Here is an 18,496-nt window from a genome sequence, read left to right as displayed (position 1 = left end):
AACGTGGACGATAAATAGTTCGTACAAGGAAAAAATATAACTTATGGTGCTACAATAGAATGTTGAAGATAAGATCCGAAGATTGAATAACTAATGAGGTACTGAGTCGCATTGGGGAGAAGTGAAATTTATGGCACACTTTGACTAAAATAAAAGATCGTTTGATAGGGCGCTAGCTGAAGCATCACTGAATCGCAAATTGCTAATGGAGGAAAATGGGGCGTTGATAAAATTTGTATAAGGAAACCAAGGTATGACTACACTAAACTAGTTTAGACATATGCAAGTGGCAGAACTTAAGCGGAGATGAAGAGACTTGTGCAAGATAAAGTAGTGTGGAGAGCTGCACGAAACCTTTCTCCTACTAAATACAGCAGCAACAACAACAACAACAACAGTAGCAGCAGCGGCAGCAGCAGAAGAGCGATTGGGTAATTATTATATGTTTTGACCATTGTCGTACAGTCTGCTCCAGCGAGAAAGGTGGCTCAGCGGCTAAGACACTAGACCTCAGATTCAGGAGCAGGATGATTCAATACCCCGTTCGGTCATTTAGATATCAATTTTCTGTGATTTCCCTAATCTGTTAAGGCGAATGGTGTGCTGATTTTGCTCTGTCTGTGACGACTTTGTTGCTATGGGACATTCGGGTTTAATCGACCGTCCACTCTATCCTACGTATTCTCTCTCTCTCTCTCTCTCTCTCTCTCTCTCTCTCCTCAGCTATCACAGACCCTGTAGACCACGCTCTGCATCAACGATCTGCTTCCATCGCCTTCTATCTTTCGCAGCACCCTGCGGAAATTCCTAATGCTGCGATGTCCTTCTCTATGTCATCTTTCCACCTTGTACGAGGTCGGCCCAATGGTCATGTTGCCTGGAGAGTTCCTTCAAATGCTTTCTTGGTGATTCTGTTTTTTTCTATTCTGGCCACATGTCCAGCCCATTGCAGTCTCCTACTTTTTAATTTCTGAATATAGTGGGTCGCTTCATTAACTGATAAATTTCATTGTTCTTTCGAATTCTCCATACGTCGTTCTCCAACTCAGGTCCCTAGATTTTTCTCGTTACTTTACTTTCAAAAGCATTCAGTTTTTCTCTTTCATTCTTTGTAAGCGTCCAGCTTTCTGAACCGTACAGTACTACGGGGCAGATAATCGTGTTGTATATCTACATCTTTGTGGTGATTGACAAAGCTTTACTTTTGAGTGGGTTGATTAGTGAGTACAGACATCTTGACCCTAAGGCTATTTTTCATTTATATCCAGTGTTATGATATGTTTTCTGTTGTAACGTGATACAAGGTATTTCAACTGGAGAACTTTTCTGAATTTAGAATGTTGGTCAATTTCAAAGTAAGGATTTGGGTTTATGACTTGACCTATTTCCATATATTCGGTTTTCGCTTGGTTAATCAAAACCCCGAATTTGCTGGCACTGTGCTTGAGAGTTCTGTACATGTCTTTCAGTTCTTCTTCAGTTTCACCCAGCAACACTATATCATCTGCATAAGCCAGGAGTTTTACTTCACTGTGTTCGAATCGGAGACCATTGTATAGATGTAAATTACTCTCCCGAACCACTTTCTCTAATGCAAGGTTGAAGAGGACACATGAAAGAGCTTCTCCCTGTCATAAGACTGTTTTAATTGGAAAGGTGGGGGATATGGATCCTCTGAACTTCACTGCTCCCTGGGAGCCCAGTTGTATCATCATAATGATTTTACTGGGTATACTAAATTCTCGTAAGGTGTTGTAGAGGCTACTTCTGTGGATGCTGTCGTAGGCTCGCTGGAAGTCAATGAAGAGACAGTGGATGTTTTTGTTAAATTCCCAGTATTTCTCAAAGATCTGTCGTATGGTAAAAAAATTATCAGTTGTGGAGCGGTTTGTTCGAAATCCAGCCTGATAATCTTTAATAATGTTTTCCGCGTAAGGTTTAAGTTTTTCCAGAATGGTGATTGACAGGATTTTGTATGTTATGCTCAGCAAGCTGGTTCCGCTGTAATTTACACATTCCATTCTGTTTCCTTTCTTGTGTATGGGACAAATTATTACAGTTTTCCAATCTTCAGGCAGCGTTCAGTTTTCCAGATCATTGTAATAAGGTTATAAGTTTCTTTGTGTAGTTTGTTTCCGCCTCTTTTAACATCTCTGCTGATATCTGGTCCTCGCCTGCTGTCTTGTTGTTTTTGAGCCTTTGAATTGAGTGGATCACTTCCTGTTCTGTGATTCTACATTCGTCATTATTAATGCTGTCACTCTCAGACACTGCATAATTGAAGGTTATGTGCGGATCAGTGCAATTTAACATTTCTGAGAAATACTCTTTCCATCTTTCTAGGATACCTTCCAGCTGCGTTAGAATATTTTGATTTTTATCTTTTATGAATAGGTTTTCACTCTGATAACCTCTCTTACTTTGTATTGTTCGGGATTAAGGGTACTAATGGCAAAAGAATAGATGTGAAAAACCACAGATCAAAATTCCAAAAATCTGTTCGTCGCATGTTACAGTAATCTTTTCCAAGCTCCATTACAGTGACATTCCTTTGAACGAGATTTGGGATACTTCAGTCATGCGAAACAGTTGTTGATCTCTTCATGATTGCTACAGTTGCAGCCCATGAACGCAAGCAAATGGGAAAGGCCACATTTCTAGATTTCGCAACTGTTCCACATATAAACTCAAAAAGGTAGGTGCAATCATAGATATTGTCTTTCTAAAGAAAGGGCGGATGGAACTTAGTTGGGAAAGCGGTATCGTCGAACTTACTGCACGGATGAGTTGACTATTAATGATCGCAGTACTCACAAGCACCTCGACGATGATTTTAAAAAAGATTAACAGCTAACTGACTACTGTTGTATTAAATTGCATATACAGGGTGGTCCATTGATAGTGTAGTGACCGGGCTAAATATCTCACGAAAAAACTACAAAGAACGAAACTCATCTAGTGTGAAGGGAGAAACCAGATGGAGCTATGGTTGGCCGGCTAGATGGCGCTGCCATAGGTCAAACGGATATCAACTGCGTTTTTTTAAAATAGGAACCCCCATTTTAATTACATATTCGTGTAGTATGTAAAGAAATATGAATGTTTTAGTTGGACCACTTTTTTTTGCTTTGTGATAGATGGCGCTGTAATAGTCACAAGCATATAAGTACGTGATATCACGTAACATTCCGCCAGTGCGGACTGTATTTGCTTCGTGATACATTACCCGTGTTGAAATGGACCATTTACCAATTGCGGAAAAGTTCGATATCGTGTTGATGTTTGGCTATTGTGATCAAAATGCCCAACGGGTGTGTGCTATGTATGCTGCTCGGTATCCTGGACGACATCATCCAAGTGCCCGGACTGTTCGCCGGATAGTTACGTTACTTAGGGAAAAGGGAAATGTTCAGTCACATGTGAAACGTCAGCCACGACCTGAAACAAATGATGATGCCCAAGTAGGTGTTTTAGCTGTTGTCGCGGCTAATCCTCACATCAGTATCAGACAAACTTGCGCGAGAATCGGGAATCTCAAAAACGTCGGTGCTGAGAATACTACATCAACATCGATTGCACCTGTACCATATTTCTATGCTCCAGGAATTGCATGGCGACGACTTTGAACATCGTGTACAGTTCTGCCACTGGACACAAGAGAAATTACGGGACGATGACAGGTTCTATTTAGCGACGAAGCGTGAGACGTCGTGGTCTCCTGACCTTCATTGGTTACATATTCTGCCATCACAATCATATTCCGCACATCAAGACGCATCATTCGAACCCAAACTCAATAAGATAAAGTCAATGTTGTATGAATTCATGTAAACGATATGCAATTAACAAGTAAGCGCATCATGGTTGAAATACTCGAGGCTGGTGTACACACATACTTTCCAGACACGATGGTCACAGAAACTTTTAGTTTGGGAGAGAAACCGTACATCGGAACGCCAGTCCCTTCAGAGGACGACCTAGCCTATGTTGGCCGGTGACCGCAAGAGCGGACAGCGTGGACCCAAGTGAAAGGGGGGAACAACCCCATGTGCGGCTTAAAAACAAAATTCGGCTACATTGTGTGGGATCGGCCAGCCTATGCATTCTTTACACATAACATGCAGTTTCAGAGATTTTCACAGGGAGACAGCAAACGCCAAACGCCAATGCTACAGGTTTCTGTATTGGTCACCTTAAAAGAAACGTCATTCTCCCGTTTTAGAAGAGCAACGCTAATTGGCAGACGATATATCTGACGTCTTGAGCTGAATGGCATGGAGAGGCGCTGTTCCGTTATCGCTCTTGGAGCGAGGAACAAGTCTCTCCTCAGTACTCCACTGGGAGAGCACCTCTGTCGAGAGCAAATCGAAGTGCTACTCTATATTGAGCCCTTGTTATTAAGCGTTGTTCACTGTATTGGCCAACACACTTATTGTGCGGTATGAATGGACAGAGTTATAGTTAAACACTTGCGAGCGAATTTTGAGTGGCATCGTGGTGAACTGGTTATCTGACCGGTGTACCACGTCAGTAGTTACACTAGGGGCGAATAGGAATCCTTGACTTCATCAAGGCATAGGGAGAGTTTGATTGGGGGATGTCAATCCAGATAGAACAAGAAATATCTTATTTGTCAGCAGCGAGCGGCGCAGACAGCAGTCATCGCAGCTTGTGGTATTGTGCCCTACAGCTATTGTGAGCCCCATATTTCCTCCATAACAGTATACTTCACTGAATTTCACACGCGACAAACTCGACCATACCTAGCAGCATTCTAAAGGATAATTATTCAAGTTGAGTAGGCGCGCCTCTCAGCCATTCTGCCAAGTCAACAACCATCTTACACTTTGTATAGAAATTTCATTAGCGAATCCTATCCTTGAGAGGTAACTCCACATTCCGAAAATAACCAGGATATAACTTGCTCAATTCATAACTAAAAGTGCCATTGTGATTTCTCAGAATTTTTGCAAAATAAATAATAACTTTCGTTAGTTTCATGTTTTTCTTACACTAACTAGCACTACTCCAGTTCCCAAGTATCCCACTAGTTACGTAAGAAATTTTGTGAATTTTTGTGTCATTTACTTACAGCGGACGACTCCACAAGATAATTATTGCTGAAAGTTTTTCAGGCATTTCTCTTTAAAACGTTAGGAGCGTCTGTCTGACTTCTTTAGTACTGTGGGGGTGGAAATTGCATCTTGCAGGAGCCACAGGGAAAAGGGTACATCTCGGATTAATTCATTGCGCAGAATAACAGATCAACCCCACATCTCAGAAGCGTCATTCACCAACAGCGGTAACGTAAACCGGCATAATATGCACTGTTGAGCAACGGAAAATCCACTATGGCTGCTACAAGTATACATCAGTGAACTTGGCGGGTTAATGTATGGTGCGGCATTATGGGAGGAAGGGTAATTGGCCCCATTTTTATCGATGGCAATTTAAATGGTGCAGTATATGCTGATTTCCTACGTAATGTTTGACCGATGTTACTACAAGATGTTTCACCGCATGACAGAATGGCGATGTACTTCCAACATCATAGATGTCCGGCACATAGCTCGCGTGCGGTTGAAGCGGTATTGAATAGCATATTTCATGACAGGTGGGTTGGTCGTCGAAGCACCATACCGTGGCCCGCACGTTCACCGGATCTTACGTCCCCGGATTTCTTTCTGTGGGGAAAGTTGAAGGATATTTGCTATCGTGATCCACCGACAACGCCTGACGACATGCGTCAGCTCATTGTCAATGCATGTACGAACATTACGGAAGGCGAACTACTCGCTGTTGAGAGGAATGTCGTTATATGTATTGCCAAATGCTCTGAGGTTGACGGTCATCATTTTGAGCATTTATTGCATTAATGTGGTATTAACAGGTAATAACGCTGTAACAGCATGCGTTCTCAGAAATGATAAGTTCACAAAGGTACATGTAGCACATTGGAATAACCGAAATAAAATGTTCAACCGTACCTATGTTCTGTATTTTAATTTAAAAAAAACCTACCTGTTACCAACTGTTCGTCTAAAATTGTGAGCCATGTGTTTGTGACTATTTCAGTGCTATCTATCACTAAGCGAAAAAAGTGGTCCAGCTAAAACATTCATATTTCTTTACGTACTACACGAATATGTATTAAAAAATGGGGGTTCCTATTTTAAAAAAATGCTGTTGATACCCGTTTGACCTATGGCAGCGCCATCCATCGGGCCAACCACAGCGCCATCTGGTTTCCCCCTTCAAGCTAGACAAGTTTCGTTCTTTGTAGTTTTTTCGTTTGATGCTTATTTCGTGAGATATTTGGCCCGGTCACGATCAATGGACCACCCTGTATACAGTGCAGAAAATCCTTGTGCGGTAGGCGTTTGAATTTATTACTGAAGGTTATTTTTATGCATCAATGATTGTAAGCAACAGAAAATTTTATTATGTAAAGATTTAAACACAAGAATGATATTGCGAACGAAAATGGTCAAGCGATACTTCTTGCTTTTATTTCTGCAACAATTTTCTGAACAAATAAAGCTAGAAATTAAGATAAGGTAAGGTAAAGCTGTGCTCAACCTCAATGTTCTCTCTTCTGCTGTACGATCCGTGCACCCAATAATTTCCAGACGCCATATTTGTTTACAGAATATGACAGTGTACATGTGATGTGTTACGAATGGTTCAAATGGCTCTGAGCACCACGGGACTTAAGTTCTGAGGTCATCAGTCCCCTATAACTTAGAACTACTTAAACCCAACTAACCTAAGGACATCACACACATCCATGCCCGAGGCAGGATTCGAACCTGCGACCGTAGCGGTCACGCGGTTCCAGACTGTAGCGCCTAGAACCGCTCGGCCAACCCGGCCGGCGATGTGTTACGACAGTGAAAGGAACCTGTGACCACTGGAGATACTCTGTTTTACTTATTTTTTGTTTACCGTTAGATAAAGGTTTAATATTTGTCAAAAGAAACCCAAAGCCATGTTCTGAAACAGTGTTTTGTTTCTTCACTAGACAGTGCCACAAGTTCCTCCAAAATATCGTAACACAACATACACACACAAATGCCATACTAACAAATGTTAGTCCATCTGATGATGGAGGTTTAAACCTTCGAAACGCGTCGTGGAGATAAATAAACAGTGACTGGTAACAGTAAACTTATTTCATTTAATCTCAAAGACTAGTTTTAACTTAGCTGTGTTTTGTTAAGTATGGCCCTAGAGCTTAACGTAAACTTAAAATACGGTGAAACATGGATTTTCCACATATACATGTCGTTAGCAGAAGTGCAATAAGCAATGAGTGAATTCCTAAGGACCAACTGATAAATAAATCCAGAACCTTTAGATTGATAGTCTGATACCCGCAGAGCCAACAAGCCACAGAATGTAAAGCTTTATAATTAAAAAATAATGAAAGATACGTTCTTACAATCAAATTATTTGTAAATATTTGAATTGAAGATCTAAATCTCAAGATGCATAGCCGAAGTTGAGCAGTTTATGTTTTCAGTAGTGAGTTTTCAGCTATTGTAAATCCCTGCATTGGCTTGGTATCGTGCATTAGAATGTGAGTACAAATTTCTCGACATCGCAGTAAGAAGACTGTGTTATCGCGTCAAAGGTACTTTTATTGTGCGGCATAGTTCTCTTTCAGGTGAGTAGACTTTATGCCCCCCCCCCTTTTTTTTTTTTGCAATGAATATATTTCTACCCGTGAAACGCAACTTTGTGATCTATTGCCCAGATAAAAAAAATGATTTATTTTCTTCCGTAATACTGGTCTCTTCTCAAGCATTCCTCGCCTAACTGGTATAGAATATTTGGATAGTATTCGTCAGTCATTGTTTTGGAACTTAATCAGTGTTAAGAATTGCATCCCAGCCAACACTGTCCATAATAGATCAGTCAGATATTGGTTTTCCCGTAACGAAATTGCGGAGTTTTTTTTCTCAAAGGTTGAATAATTTTTTTTTTTTTTGGTGGAGGGGGGGGGGGGGGCACTGAGTCCCAATTTCATGTTTGCAGTCATGTGGGAGGTTGGCTTCACAACAAAAAAGCAAAAAATCTAAAAATTTTAGCTCTCTTTTGAATTTTCTTTTATACCTCGAAAACTATGCGTTTGTCGACGATGACCACTGTATAAAATTAATGTAGAAAAAATTTCCTTCAAAATGCACTAGTTAGATTCTAACGTCTTGGTAGCGGTATCGCAGCTAGAGCGCGCTGAATAGAAGCGATATTTGGTTCGTCTGTGAAAACGTCCAAAATTTCCACTCCCACCCACAACAACTAGAAATTCCGTTGTATTGCGATTAAAAGAATTTTGTTTTCAGTGTATTGATGGGTAGCCTTTTGATGAAAACCTTAACAAATTGTATTTACAACTTATCAGGTACAATACAGTGAGTGGACATATGAATATGAAATCTGTGTGTAGTAATGTGTATGTGTCATAAAATGAATGAATGTCGAACCAAGGATTGGGTCATCGCTTTGAGTAGGTTGTTCTGGAAAAGAAAGGTTTTAAGCGACAAAAGATGGATACAAAAGGCATATAAATTGTATAGTGAACAATCGATGTATTAAGACTTGAACTGATGCGGTGTGTGCAATTATTTTACTCGTCTCCGTTTGGCTGTTGGTGGTCCAGGCAATGTTTCTTAGGCACTAGAAGGTCCAACTTGGCAGTGAATGGTCCCTCAAAAGAGTCAGGGGCTGTGGAACATCCCGTGCAAACAATGAGTTTTGCTGTTTTCTGACTGAAAAATGTAATTAAATGATTAATGTTGTGATAAAAAAATTTTGTTAGTAAAGATGCATAACATGCATAACGGTGCAAAATATTGCATTAATTAATACCTTCTGTCGCTTAATCTGCTTCAGACAAGGGTACTGCAAGGGGCCCGTCCAGGCCGTCTTCATCTTCAGTATCAATATTGTCGTCGATGTTGGAACACGTCCCTTCACATTGTTGGCACAGTTTCGCGTAGAACAGTCCTGCTCGCTTACACCCGTCCTTGCTTTGGCAATATGCCTTACGTTTACAAGATACAAGCTGAAGAAGCCTTTTGGGGCACAATCCAATTTTCTCATTTTTTTTCAACTTCCACCCCTATTGTCCTGGACTAAGTAGTTTATGATCTACTGCTGCCCCAGATGGAAAACTCTACAGGAGTGTTGTTGAGCTGCAGCTTCTGTGGGAGGTAAGAAACCCGTGTTCGCTGATGCTTTGTAGGGTGAGGCCACATAATGCTTATCCTTCAGCTTATTGGGAGGGGAGGGGGGGGGGCAGTTTGGAGATCCATCATTACGACCAGTGGGTCAACATCTTCCTCAACAATTGCGATACTGTTGTGAGCCAAAGCATAAAAAATATCTAAATTGCTGGGAGGCTACCAGCGACGAAGTTCATATTTTGCTCCTCCTCTTCCAAGTCAAAGTCGTGGAATGTTGTCATACAGGTAACGTCGGACGTGCTTCGAGAAATTTTCAACAAGTAAGTCGTTTTCTCATTAATTTGTAGGCTGGGTTACTAATTGATTGCATGATAGGCATGGTTGATGTGTCGGTCTTATGGAATTTTGGCTCTGCTCTGAGTTTAGGGGCTGTGGGATTCATTACAGTAAGACTCCGTACTTCATTGTTAGCGAAAAGGCGTTTACTGTTCTTCAGTCTGGAGTCTTGGTGTGAGATCAACCTGGACATCCTGTTGCCAACAAGAAATAGAAACGATAAAACGTATCGCAAAAAATACAATGTCACAACAGATAAAAAATAAACTGAACAAACAACATGAAACTACACTCACAACTGACAGCACCCCAGCAGTTAAATACGTAAAAATGTCATAGTTTGGTATAATGTCTAATGAATTGTCAATGTTATACAAATATACAAACGAAAAAATAAGCTTCAGCATCAACTACAACCTAAGTAGGAAGCTTATTCGCAATAGAAATCGCAACATATTGATTCATCTAGGATTTACAATATTTTCTACAACCAGTTCAACAAATATTTTATAGGCCAAACAGGCAGAAATTTCATAATTCAATTTAAAGGACATTTACACTGCTACAGACTGGATAAATCTATTACTATCATCAGTAGCAACACGCATTACAGACTCAGGCCACCCTTTGAAAATAAAAAATCTCGAAATTTTGCACAATATCGAAAAAAGCAAACGAATGGATATGATGAAAGAAACGGAAATTTTCATTCGTAGTAGAAAACGGAGATAACATTCTTAATGAAATAACTGAATTCAAGAACTCGGGAGATTGTCAGTAGTCTTAAGCCAGTTCTAATACAATAGATTTAAGATGTGCCAATATGAAACGAACGATTACAGGCTGTCAGTATCACGAATATCGATGCAATATGCGATAGTCGATATTCATTAACACGCTGCAAGGCCGCCATATTGTGTTAAGTGGGTAGTGTCAACAGGTATGTAGAAAAACTTGTGCAGTGAATTACATCAAGAAAGAAATTAAAGATATACGTGAATCGTAAAATGTAGCAACTGCTGCTACATTTTTTTATCATTTCTTGTTTGTTAAAAAGGCTTCTAAGTCGGTACGTAACGAAACTGTTCGTTGAAAGTGTTTGTCGAAGAACTGAGTGCCCCTCATCGTCAGGTTTCTTAACGTTAGGGCCGCCATCGGGCACATTTTGCGTCAATCAAGTTTGCAGAGGAAGATATAACGACATCTTCTCAAAGTTGTCAGTACTGAGAGAATGTCATTAGAAAATAATGCTATTTTTTATGTATTGCAAAGTGCCACGGTGAGCATTCTGCACCTGGACTTGAGATCTTGTATTAATTCACTATTAATTTTTCTGCGGCATTACTTTAATTCCAAAATAAATTTCAGACAGAGATTTAGGTTTTTCGTTCTCGCCAGGCGATATGTTTTGTAACGGTCATCTTACAGCAGCAGGAAATTCATTATCCACATGGGCAAATTTTTTATTCGCACCAGAGCTTACTGAAATTTTGTAAACCAACCCGTTACGTCAGTCGGTAGCCTTGCTCCTCTTCTAAATTTTAGTCTGCTGAATTCGGACATCGCAATTTACGTTCCATAGAATAAGGTCGTTAAGGGCGAGAATGACCACAACGTAATACAACATGACCTGTCATATTCGTAATACGTTTCAAAAGCCTCAACTATCAGTCGTAATGACTGAACTTATTTTGTGAAATTTTCTGCGAAACGTTGGGATGACAAATGAATCACATTCATATATACGGCACCTCTACGGGGAAGAGATAGTCAGCATCCTGGACGGTATCCGGAAAATCTCGACACTTCACTAGATGGTTCAAATGGCTCTGAGCACTATGGGACTTTAACATCTGAGGTCATCAGTCCCCTAGAACTTAGAACTACTTAAACCATACTAACCTAAGGACATCACACACATCCATGCCCGAGGCAGGATTCGAACCTGCGACCGTAGAGGTAGAGGTCGCGCCTAGAACCACTCGACCACAGCGGCCGGCACACTTCACTAAAAGGCGATGGGTACGTCACTCGTCGAAACGTCGCGGTTTTATAATACCGCCACCCGGCTGGGAACCCGAGAGCTTTTCATCGACTGTAGACACCAGAAAGTCTACATTTAGGTATAAGTCAAATAAAGTTGTCATGCAAGCTGTCGTCTCATCTTGCTTAGTACCTGCTAGTTATAAAGTTTATCAAATGTACGTTAATATACCATAATGGTAATGTGCTATACTTCTTTCTGGGTAAAGCGTTGCGTTGAGTAGTTGTAAATATATTTAAGAGAAGCTTTTTGTGATACACTGATTCGCCCGGATAGTACCGCACGTTAGCAAGCTGTTTACGTGATTTAGGGTGAAGCGCCTCTCCCGGATAGAATCGGGCCGGCGTACTAACGACGAGGGTTGGTGTGTTTCCCACATCCGACTAGGTGAATACCGGGCTGGTACCCACAACCGGCCTCAGAATTGCAGACGTTTAGAAAAAGTACGCACACTTTCCCGTGGGATAACACCGGGACTCACAAAGAACCCCTTCATGTTGTTTTGTGGCAGCGACGGCTGTTCCTGCAAACGAAACAGGGAAGACTCAGACGTGAGGCAGCTGCTGATACGACGGATGCAGGATGCACGTGTAAAAATTACGATAAACAGGAAGAAGGATATGTCGCCATCTTTAGCTCTTGCAGATGTCAAAGCACGTCTATCCTCTCTAGGACACAGCGCATTAAAGTCAATGTAGTGGCAGACCATCCTGTATGAGTAATAACAGCGACTTAAAGCAATAATAATCAATATGAAGATGGTGTCATTTCCGAAAGAACATATACCATATTCATATTAATTGTTTATTGCTCTAAGTCGCTGTTATTACCTATTCGGGATGGACTGCCCCGGACATGTCCGAAAGAAGTGATACCATTGGTGATCTTGCAGCTCTCGAAGACTGAAATTACAATGAAATCCATACCATTAGCTGCTGACAGGCGTTGATACATATCAGCGGGGACAGTCGAAAATGTGTGCCCCGATCGGGACTCGAACCCAGGATCTCCTACTTATATGGTAGACGCTCAATCCGACTGAGCCTTTTTTCCCCTCTCATGTTGTTCGATATTGTTCGTTGCATTTGTCCCGTGACACCCTTTCAAGTTCAGTGCCGAGCCGTCGACTCTGTTTTTTTTATTACAGAAGGCAGATTGCCCTCTGATAATGATGATGATTAGGACAGCAACACAACACACACTCTCTGAGCGTAAAAAATCTCCGACCCAACCGAGAATCAAACCCGGGTCCTTAGGACTGACATTCTGTCGCGCTGAACACTCAGCTACCGGGGGCGGATGCAATGCAGGACGCAGAGCATTTTGTGACTGCAGGGACTTACCTTTGGCTCGCTCCCCGTGAGACCCCCATTTCCAGCTTACTGTTCACACACTACATTTGCAGTGCCCCTGCCGACTATAGCCCCCACTCGCGCCATTCAGTCTACCGATTCCCGTAAGAGTTTGAGCAATTTGAGTGCTTCTGCACTGAAGACGATCATTGGCCGGTAAGCCTTTAACTTCACTACTGGCCATTAAAATTACTACACCAAGAAGAAATGCAGATGATAAACGAGTATTTATTGTACAAATATATTATACTAGAACTGAGATGTGACTACATTTTCACGCAATTTGGGTGCATAGATCAGTACCCGGAACAACCACCTCTGGCCGTAATAACGGCGTTGATACGCCAGGCCATTGAGTCAAAATAGAGCTTGGATGGCGTGTACAGGTACAGCTGCCCATGCAGCTTTAATGCGATACCACAGTTCGTCAAGAGTAGTGACTGGCTTATTGTGACGAGCCAGTTGCTCGGCCACCATTGACCAGACGTTTTCAATTGGTGAGAGATCTGGAGAATGTGCTGGCCAGGGCAGCAGTCGAACATTTTCTTTATCCAGAAAGGCCCGTAAAGGACCTGCTACATGAGGTCGTGCATTTTCCTGCTGAAATATAGGGTTTCGCAGGGATCGAATGAAGGGTAGAGCCACGGGTCGTAACACATCTGAAATGTAACGTCCACTGTTCAAAGTGCCGTCAGTGCGAACAAGAGGTGACCGAGATGTGTAACCAATGGCACCCCATACCATCACGCCAGGTGATGCGCCAGTATGGCGAAGACGAATACACGCTTCCAATGTGCGTTCACCGCGATGTCGCCAAACACGGATGCGACCATCATGATGCTGTAACCGAACCTGGATTCATCCGAAAAAATGACTTTTTTGCCATTCGTGCACCCAGGCTCCTCGTCGAGTACACCATAGCAGGCGCTCCTGTCTGTGATGCAGCGTGAAGGGTAACCGCAGCCACGGTCTCCAAGTTGATAGTCCATGCTGCTGCAAACGTCGTCGAACTGTTCGTGGAGATGGTTGTTGTCTTGCAAACGTCCCCATCTGTTGACTCAGGGATCGAGACTTGGCAGCACGATCCGTTACAGCCATGCGAATAAGATGCCTGTCATATAGACTGCTAGTGATAGGAGGCCGTGGGATCCGGCAAGGCGTTCCGTATTTCCCTCCTGAACCCACGGATTCCATATTCTGCTAACAGTCATTGGAAATCGACCAACGCGAGCAGCAATGTCGCGATACGATAAACCGCAATCGCAATAGGCTACCATCCGACGTTTATCAAAGTCGGAAACGTGTTGGTACGCATTTCTCCTCCTTACACGAGGCACCACAACAACGTTTCACCAGGAAACACCGGTCAACTGGTGTTTGTGTATGAGAAATCGGTTGGAAACTTTCCTCATGTTAGCACTTTGTATGTGTCGCCACCGGCGTCAACCTTGTGTGAATGCTCCAGAAGCTAATCATTTGCATATCACGGCCTCTTCTTCCTGTCGGTTAAATTTCGCGTCTGTAGCGCATCATCTTCGTGGTGGAGCAATTTTAATGGCCAGTAGTGGATATGAAGATGGTATCTGTTCTTTCGGTAGATTGACTGCTGCGAGTAATGAGTATAGTGAGCAGGGGCACTACAAATTTTGTGTGTGGACAGTAAGCTGAAAGTGTGGGACTCGCGGGGAGCGTTGAAGAGATAAGTCCCTGCAGTCGCACAACGGTCTGTGTCCTTGATGGCTCAGTCGGATAGAGTATCGGCCGTGTAAGCAGGAGATAATGGGTTCGAGTCCCTTTCGGTGCACACATTTTCAACTGCCCCCGTTGATATTTATCAACGCCTGTCAGCAGCTAATGGTCTTGATTTCATTGTAATTTCAATAATAATTAATGTTAACGATTCCATGTAACAAAAATAGAAAATCATAAAACTGACATTTTCATTCAACGTTTCATTACAAAGTGATTGTTATTGCGTATACTAGCAAAATATACCCGCTTCGGCGGAAACTTTTATCTCCAGAGTAATTATTTCTGTCCAGATGTGCGGACATACCTTCGAATATTCACAGTCAAACCTTATTTCGCTTTCACGGATATCGCAGTCTCGAATCCCGCATTGTTCAGTGACATGGTGGATAAGCGCTGTGATGGTTAAGAGCTTTTGGGAACAACTTCTGACATAACTCTTACTTGTCGAAATGAGATTAAGATTTAACGTTCCGTTGACGACGAAGTCATTAGAGACGGAGTGCAAGCTCAAGCCGAAGTACAGTTTAGAAGGAACTCGGCTGTGCCTTTTTCAGAAGAACCTTCCCAGTATTTGCCCTAAGTGATTTAAAGAAATCACGGGGAACCTAAATCCGGATGCTTGGATGTGGATCTGAAGTGACGCCCTCCCAAATCGAAGTCCCGTTCCTTACCATTGTTTTGGCCGCCTTGCTCTGTTATTGAATGTCTGGAGTAATCAGAGAGGAACTGCTGCAGCAAGAAGATCTTAAATCCAACAGGGCCAACCCGCCTTCGGGCGTCTCCTGTCTTGACGAATGTGGCGAGGAATATGCAAGCGCCAGTGCAGCACCGGAGCACGGCTGGCCAGCACGATCACTCATGAAAGAGTATATGTTATCGTTGGTCGGCCACTAGTTTCAAGGTATAATTTCGTAATCGACTGTTGAAGAAAATTCGATCGCGACACCTAAGACAGATTCATTGAACCTAACCGGAAATTGCTATAACTTGAACTTAATTTTTATTCCTGAGGCATACTTATAACTACTGTATAACATTGCTGATTCTGTTGAACAAGACAGTACACCGGAAATTATATGTTATGATTCCAGCAAGAAATCCTTATTTCCAATATTGAAACCAATTTAATTCATTACCTCATGTCTTACTACCATGAAATAAGATTCGATAGCAACTTAAGGCCATAGGAAGATAGGTTCCACGGAGGATCAAATCATTTGGATGTGGAATATTCAAACTCAGTTAAAAGATTATTTTAATTATGGCAGCGACAACAGCAACCGTTACGAAATTGTCTCGAACGCATAACAGACGTAGTAGCGGAGGACATACGGTGCCATATGTAATTTTACTTATGTTCGAAACAGGATTATGTCTGTTGAAGTTATTTTATTGGTCTTGACACAGCCGCTGGTCTAAGATAAATGGTTCAAATGGCCCTGAGCACTATGGGGCTTAACATCTGAGGTCATGAGTCCCCTGGAACTTAGAACTACTTAAACCTAACTAACATAAGGACATCACACACATCCATGCCCGAGGCAGGATTCGAGCCTGCGACTGTAGGGGTCGCGCGGTTACAGACTGAAGCGCCTAGAGCCGCTCGGCTGCAGCGGCCAGCTGGGCTAAGACATACACTCCTGGAAATTGAAATAAGAACACCGCGAATTCATTGTCCCAGGAAGGGGAAACTTTATTGACACATTCATGGGGTCAGATACATCACATGATCACACTGACAGAACCACAGGCACATAGACACAGGCAACAGAGCATGCACAATGTCGGCACTAGTACAGTGTATATCCACCTTTCGCTGCAATTCAGGCTGCTATTCTCCCATGGAGACGATCGTAGAGATGCTGGATGTAGTCCTGTGGAACGGCTTGTCATGCCATTTCCATCTGGCGCCTCAGTTGGACCAGCGATCGTGCTGGACGTGCAGACCGCGTGAGACGACGCTTCATCCAGTCCCAAACATGCTGAATGGGGGACAGATCCGGAGATCTTGCTGGCCAGGGTAGTTGACTTACACCTTCTAGAGCACGTTGGGTGGCACGGGATACATGCGGACGTGCATTGTCCTGTTGGAACAGCAAGTTCCCTTGCCGGTCTAGGAATGGTAGAACGATGGGTTCGATGACGGTTTGGATGTACCGTGCACTATTCAGTGTCCCCTCGACGATCACCAGAGGTGTACGGCCAGTGTAGGAGATCGCTCCCCACACCATGATGCCGGGTATTGGCCCTGTGTGCCTTGGTCGTATGCAGTCCTGATTGTGGCGCTCACCTGCACGGCGCCAAACACGCATACGACCATGATTGGCACCAAGGCAGAAGCGACTCTCATCGCTGAAGACGACACGTCTCCATTCGTCCCTCCATTCACGCCTGTCGCGACACCACTGGAGGCGGGCTGTACGACGTTGGGGCGTGAGCGGAAGACGGCCTAACGGTGTGCGGGACCGTAGCCCAGCTTCATGGAGACGGTTGCGAATGGTCCTCGCCGATACCCCAGGAGCAACAGTGTCCCTAATTTGCTGGGAAGTGGCGGTGCGGTCCCCTACGGCACTGCGTAGGATCCTACGGTCTTGGCGTGCATCCGTGCGTCGCTGCGGTCCGGTCCCAGGTCGACGGGCACGTGCACCTTCCGCCGACCACTGGCGACAACATGGATGTACTGTGGAGATCTCACGCCCCACGTGTTGAGCAATTCGGCGGTACGTCCACCCGGACTCCCGCATGCCCACTATACGCCCTCGCTCAAAGTCCGTCAACTGCACATACGGTTCACGTCCACGCTGTCTCGGCATGCTACCAGTGTTAAAGACTGCGATGGAGCTCCGTATGCCACGGCAAACTGGCTGACACTGACGGCGGCGGTGCACAAATGCTGCGCAGCTAGCGCCATTTGACGGCCAACACCGCGGTTCCTGGTGTGTCCGCTGTGACGTGCGTGTGATCATTGCTTGTACAGCCCTCTCGCAGTGTCCGGAGCAAGTATGGTGGGTCTGACACACCGGTGTCAATGTGTTCTTTTTTCCATTTCCAGGAGTGTATTTCATTCATTAGTGTGTATGACTTCTGAAGAAGGCTATATTATTATAGCAGAGACCATGGTCAAGTTTTAAAATAAACATAATTTAGTTCAACTGTGGGCTGTTTTTCATTCGAGTCAGTTAAAAGACTGTTTTCAAAAGTAACATTTATTCATCAGTAGCTGGACGACAGAATATCATGATTTGTGTATATATACAGCTGTAGTCCAAACATTAGTAAAATATAAATCAGATAGTTAAATTATCCAGGTACTTTTGTAATATCGCAGAATCGCCGGCCGCGGTGGTCTCGCGGTTCTAGGCGCGTAGTCCGGAACCGTGCGGCTGCTACGGTCGCAGGTTCGAATCCTGTCTCGGGCATGGATGTGTGTGATGTCCTTAGGTTAGTTAGGTTTAAGTAGTTCTAAGTTCTAGGGGACTGATGAAGACAGCAGTTGAGTCCCATAGTGCTCAGAGCCATTTGAACCATTTTTATCGCAGAATCACAAAATGTAAGGACGGTTCTGAAATCAGCACCTGAATTCCCAGTCCTTTTAAATCTCGTAAAAGTTTGACTTACTTTACGCTAGTGTACGAAACTTAAAGACGAAAGTAACTTTCGCATTATGTGTCACTGCCGAAAACATACCTCCGTAAAACTTGGACCACACATAGAAATAACAGTATAGTACAGTGCAGAAGGCAACTTAAAGAAATGTACAATGAGACGGACACATATAGCATTCAAGAAACATACAGTCCTGGTTGTAGGGCTGTAATAAGTAA

The sequence above is a fragment of the Schistocerca gregaria genome, chromosome 5 (genome assembly GCF_023897955.1).
Source record: "Schistocerca gregaria isolate iqSchGreg1 chromosome 5, iqSchGreg1.2, whole genome shotgun sequence".
Taxonomy (NCBI): Eukaryota; Metazoa; Arthropoda; class Insecta; order Orthoptera; family Acrididae; genus Schistocerca; species Schistocerca gregaria.
The sequence above is the reverse complement of the archived record's forward strand: the minus strand, read 5'-3'. Positions refer to the sequence as shown.